A 6,116-nucleotide genomic window follows, 5' to 3' on the forward strand; every position below is an offset into this window, starting at 1 on the left:
GATGACTAGTCAACCACCAAGAACAGAAACCCAGAAAAATTACAGAGATGCAATCAGAAATTGTTCACCCAGAAACCCACAATTGGGAAAAACTAGGGGTCATCAACCGACCAGGCAATCCACTAAGTAGAAAAAGATTCTTACAAAGGAACACAAGAAGCTCAAGAAAAACCTAGATCTATTTAGGAAGATGAGCTATACCTCCTTTGTGCAATCTTCTTCTTCAACTTAGCAAAGTTTGAAGCTCAGTTCTTCATGGCAATGGCAGCTCCTTCTCCAGCTCATTCATCCCATGGCACCAGCTTGCAAGCTGTAACTCAGACAGAAACCAAAATTTGGATTCAAAGGAGAATGACCAATTTCTTCAAGAAACCATACTTTTGAAGAAATCAATCTTGAATATGACCTAGATATATATGAGAGAGTGTTTGATCTAGCAAGATGAGGTTTTGATATTTCAAATGCAGTTTTCGAAAAGAAACATTTTGGAAAACTCAAAGATGAAAAATATGAAGGTTACACTTAAGGAAAAAGAGAAAGTTTACAGAGAAACTTCCAAAACTTGCCTACAAAAGTGACGGTTGCCAAATAAGGAATTCTTTGGCTTTTACCAAAAATTCCTAGGTCAGAATAGACACATGGCAGCTGAGAAATTCGTAGAAAAGGACAAAAAAATGGTTAAGCCTCAGCTGGAAACAGTGAGCTTGAAATCCTAATTGAAACAAAAGTTGACTAGTCATACGAAGGAAAGATGACTAGTCATACGAATGCAAGATGACTAGTCATACGAAGAAAAGATGAATAGTGATACGAAGGAAAGATGACTAGTCATAATCTTCAGAAATTTAGTGAATGCAATGTAGTGCAATGCAGAATTTACCACTACTACATTTTACACTTTGCGCGACGAAGAGAATTTCGTCGCGCAAAATACATTGTAGTCGTACAAATTTCAATGCAACAGAAACATCGTCGCGCAGAATCCGTCGCGCAAAAATCGTGAAGAAAGACTTTGCGCGACCAAGTTTTTTCATTGGTAGCGCAAAGTGACTTTGCGCGACGAAAAAATATTGGTCGCGCAAAACTTGCTCCACGAAACACATTGGTCGGGCAAAGGTTTGCGCGATGAAAAATATCCGTTGCACAAAGTTTTGCGCAACGAAACACATTGGTCGCGCAAAGTTTTGCGCGACAAAAAACATTGGTCGCGCAAAGTCTCAAAAAAATTTATAAAAAATAAAAAATTCCCACGTCCTATTTTTGGTACCTGCCCACATTTTTAGAGTTTTGCGCAACAAATACTAACGTCGCACAAATATTTGCACGACGAAATATTTTTTGTGTTTTAACATTTTTTAATTAAAATAAACTAATTTAATAGTTTGCGCTACAAAATATTTTGTCGCGCAAGGTTTTTGACTTTTTGTTTTATTATTTCTTTAATATTAATTTATTAAAATTTTGACTTTTTAAATGTAATTTAATTGTATGATTTTTTTTAAATCACTTTAATTTAAATTGATATTATTTTTTTCGAATTTTTACTTTTTAAATTCTTAATTACTTTAATTTAAATTGACATATTCAAAATAAAATTACATATGAAAAATAGTGATCAAATTATCCAATAAATATATATATATAATATTCAAAATGTACACATAAATTAACAAAGTACAATAATAAAATCCTAATACAAGCGTGTTGTGGTGGTAGTGGCGGAGGATATGTTTTGATAGCTTCCTAATCCTCAACTTTAGCCGTCAAAGTCTCGATGATTCCCTACAAAAAAAATAAATATGGTCAAATAACCACAAAAAAAAAAAAGGCATAATCTCCCCTAAAATTGTTATACCACAAATCCAACCCAAACTCCAATCCCTCCCCTTTACTCAACCCCAAAACCCACACAAACTCAAAATTAACTCCAAAAACACATATTAATGAAAAAAATTTAAAATTTGGAGAGAATATACCTTTTGGCAAGATTGAGAGTGAATGAGAATGAGAGGGAGAAGTGAGTGAGAGAATTAGAGAAGATAGTGATAGAGAGATGAGAGAGTGAGTGAGAGAGATGAGAGAGTGAGTGAGAGAGAGAGTGAGAGATAGTGAAGAGAGAGATGAGAGATTAAGTGAGAGGAGTGAGTGAGAGAAATGGTGGGATTTGGGGAGAGGGAAAGAGGTAAGAGTAGAGAAAGGCATTGAGAAAATGGTGGAGTTATTTCGGTTTTAAAAACCGTATCACTTTGCGCGACGAAAAATATTGTTGGTCGCGCAGAGACTTGCGCGACGAAACATATTGGTCGCGCTAAGCCTAAAAAAATTATTTAAAAAAAATAAAAATCCCCGCGTCCCATTTTTTGTACCCGCCAAAATTTTTAAATTTTTGCGCGACGAATAGAGGAATATTGGTCGCGCAAAGTCAAAAAAAATTATTTTAAAAAAAAAAAATCCCCGCGCCCCATTTTTGGTACCCGCCAAAATTTTTAGAGTTTTGCGCAACGAAAAACACGTACTGGTCGCGCAAAGTCTAAAAAAATTCCCGCGTCCGATTTTTGGTACCCGCCCAAATTTTTGCGAGACGAAAAAAATATATTGGTCGCGCAAAGTTTTTAGCGACAAAAAATATTGGTCGTGCAAAGTCTAAATTTTTTTTATTTTTTTAAAAATCCCGCGTCCTATTTTTGGTACCTGTCCAAATTTTTAGAATTTTGCGCGACAACCTGTTGGTTGCGCAAACTTTTGAGAGACGAAAAATTGGTTCGTAACACAATATTTATAAAAATAATTGTGATGAATAATAAAATTAAAATTATTTTATTTTACAATTTAAAATATAAATAAGGTTAAAGCTGCTTAATAAATATATATACTATTCAATTTCTTAAGTGTTATACGTACAAAATAAATAAATTTAAAGCTACTTAATAAATAAATATATATATACACACACACTTCAACGATCTAACCATAAGACTTGTTTGTATATACTTCAAGATCGTATACCCCAAAAATCACAAAAAACAAACATTCAGAGTTCTAGTAACGGGACAAAACTTTTCGATAGTTATAAATGAAAAATCACGATTTAACGGTTATTTTAACTCCGTTTTTGATGATTTTTTTACAGCTACACTCCTTGACCCTATATGAATATAATGACTGAATTTGATCTTCAATTTAAAACATTTGCACTAGTGGATACCACAAAATCTTATGTTATATTTAACGAAAATATAAATAAACTCTTAATTTTTAGTGAATATATTGTTTTGATGGCATACACATTCTACGAAACTAGTTTCAACGATCCAACCGTCAAACTTGTTTGTTTATACTTCAAGATCATATACGCCAAAAATCGGAAAAAATAAACATTCATTGATCAAGTAACGGGACAAAACTCTTCGACGGTTATAAATGAAAAATCATGATTTAACGGTTATTTTAACTCCGATTTTGATGATTTTTTATAGCTACACTCCTTGACCCTATATGAATACAATGACTGAATTTGATCTTCAATTTAAAATATTTACACTAGTGGATACCACAAAATCTTATGTTATATCTAACGAAAATATAAATAAACTCTTAATTGTTAGTGAATATATTGTTTTGATGGCATATGCATTCACCAAAACTAGTTTCAACGATCCAACCGTCAAACTTGTTTGTTTATACTTCAAGATCATATACGCCAAAAATCGGAAAAAATAAACATTCATTGATCAAGTAACGGGACAAAACTTTTCGATGGTTATAAATGAAAAATCATGATTTAATGGTTATTTTAACTCCGATTTTGATGATTTTTTTACAGCTACACTCCTTGACCTTATATGAATATAATGACTGAATTTGATCTTCAATTTAAAATATTTACACTAGTGGATACCACAAAATCTTATGTTATATTTAACTAAAGTATAAATAAACTCTTAATTGTTAGTGAATATATTGTTTTGATGGCATATGCATTCAAAAAAACTAGTTTCAACGATCCAACCGTCAAACTTGTTTGTTTATACTTCGAGATCATATACGCCAAAAATCGAAAAAAATAAACATTCAGAGATCAAGTAATGGGACAAAACTTTTCGACGGTTATAATGAAAAATCACGATTTAACGGTTATGTTAACTCCGATTTTGATGATTTTTTACAGCTACACTCCTTGACCCTATATGAATACAATGAACTAATTCGATCATCAATTTAAAATATATATTTTCTAACAATAACCCAATTGAACAACAATAATATATTTTTCTAACAAAAATCCGATCCGATCTAAAATAATAAATTTAAAGCTACATATTATAAATATATATACCGTTTAATTTCTTAAGTGTTATGCATACAAAAGAAAAAACAAAAATAAATTGGTTTAGGCGACGAAATGTTTGGATTACATAATGCAAAGATTATAAAAAATAATTTTTTTTATTTTATAAGGACTTTGCGCGACGAAGTTTATTGTTTCGTCGCACAAAGTCACTTTGAGCGACGATGTATTGTCGTCGAGCAAAGTCACTTTGCGCGATGAATTATTTTTCGTTGAGCAAAATTTGGTGGCGCAAGACTTTGAGGGACGATTTATTGTCGTCGCGCGAAGTGACTTTGCGCAACGAATTGTTTTTCGTCATGCAAAATTTGGTCGCGCAAAGTGACTTTGAGCGACAAATAATGTTTCGTCGTACAAAATTTGATCGCGAAAGGGGTTTTTTTTACTAGTGGCTAGGACTTGTCTATTTTTTCATACAGTGCCTACTGATGTTTCATGCATTTTCTTTTTTTAATTTTAAAAATAATTAAAGAAGATTCGAATTTGTAACTTCTTTCAACGTGAGGAATAGAAATACGACTAAATTATCTACCACCATTACTTTATGTCTTACACCAGCCATCATTATGTTCTAACCCATTATTATTAACATTAAATAATTATATTTGACTCCATCATGGGATGGAAATCCTATCCCAACATATAGTCGGTTTCTGTTTCTTCATTTTCAAATTTAGTGGAACACATGGCCCATTCCTATAAGACAAAAGTATCAAATCTCAAATCCATGGCAAATGGATAAAAGAAGAAGACCTTTCAAACTCCAATCAAGCATCAAGAATGTTGGACCATTCCAAATAACAAAAGGGTTCTATCACCTCAGCTGATGCAACACGGCTATCTATCTGCACCATTTGGCCAGTCTTTTCCTGCAAAGTCATCCGGCTCATCAGATCCTTGATTCTAGTATAGAATACATGGAAAGCTTTGATATGATACTTTTATCTTAGCGGGTGCAGAAAACTGACTTCTAGGAACGTAAACTTGTTTGCTTCTTCATTCATGTACTCATAAATTATCTGCTACTCTCTGTTGTTCCAATTACCATAAGCAGTAATACTGAAGAGAGCAAGAAACGCCTTTAATTCAGAAAATGCTAAACAGAGCAACATCTAATATAACCTTGACTTGTATCCCCATGGCACGTTGGTGGTGTGTGTAAGAAACCCCCTCTCCCTTTCTAGTTTAGACTAACGATTGCATTAAAAAATATAATAATCATAAATTACTGAATTAAATAGTTAAACAACAACCAATCACTCCAAGTTGAAGGCTATATGAGCGTCTGTCAGAAATAAAATGACATGACAACAACTTATTTTATACTGTACTAGAAATTTATAAGACCAAATGCACGGATGATCATGTACATGGCCAAGACCTGTGAAATTATCTGCAATCATATTTTCTTCTCTGAAGATATGTCGAACGCAAAAAGTGAAGATTTGGTTCAGCAAATGCCAAATATTCTGGATGACAGAACGAATATTCCACGGTAGTCGGATATCTATATTGACAATTTGCAAAAGCTTTTAATCTCTCTCAATCTCTATATTGGATAGTCGTAATCTAAGAGCACACTGACGAGCATGACGAAGAGCCAACGCTTTTAATGTAAGTGTATCCATGACTTGTATCTCACAACATATGAACTAGTCATGTTAAACATTGCTAAAGCATTACCATAATTTCCAATGCAATACGAATACTTATGAATGAATGTTAGTTCACTAGAATGCATGTCTGAAAAAAATACCTATTGGAGTCA

The sequence above is a fragment of the Prunus dulcis genome, chromosome 7 (assembly GCF_902201215.1).
Source record: "Prunus dulcis chromosome 7, ALMONDv2, whole genome shotgun sequence".
In the NCBI taxonomy this organism is placed as follows: Eukaryota; Viridiplantae; Streptophyta; class Magnoliopsida; order Rosales; family Rosaceae; genus Prunus; species Prunus dulcis.